We start from the raw sequence: 356 nt of genomic DNA, 5'->3' as shown, positions 1-356 counted from the left end.
TGGCTGGCTGTCGTCATCCTTTTAGGTAGATAATAAAGTGTGTGCTGTCAATAACCCCATAAAGAAGCAGAATGTTCAGATGAAATGGCTACTATGAGGTGGTCAGGAAGGGATATCTAACATCCCATGATGTATACAGCTTACCTAGTACATGCAGTTTAAAGGGCCTTTTCAAGACAGCTAGGACAGATAGTTAGCTAACAAATCAATGAGAAATGCATTTATGAGTGATAATGTAATGATCAAAAGAGGAGAAAATGTAGCAGGAAAGAATTAACTCTGATTTCTTGTATCAATCATTATCAGAGTTTTGGTTCATGTCTGGTTTCTTTCCACTTTCCTGCTTCTCCTCTATG

Source organism: Bufo bufo, chromosome 6 (genome assembly GCF_905171765.1).
Source record: "Bufo bufo chromosome 6, aBufBuf1.1, whole genome shotgun sequence".
NCBI lineage: Eukaryota > Metazoa > Chordata > Amphibia > Anura > Bufonidae > Bufo > Bufo bufo.
Note: the sequence above shows the minus strand (reverse complement) of the source record.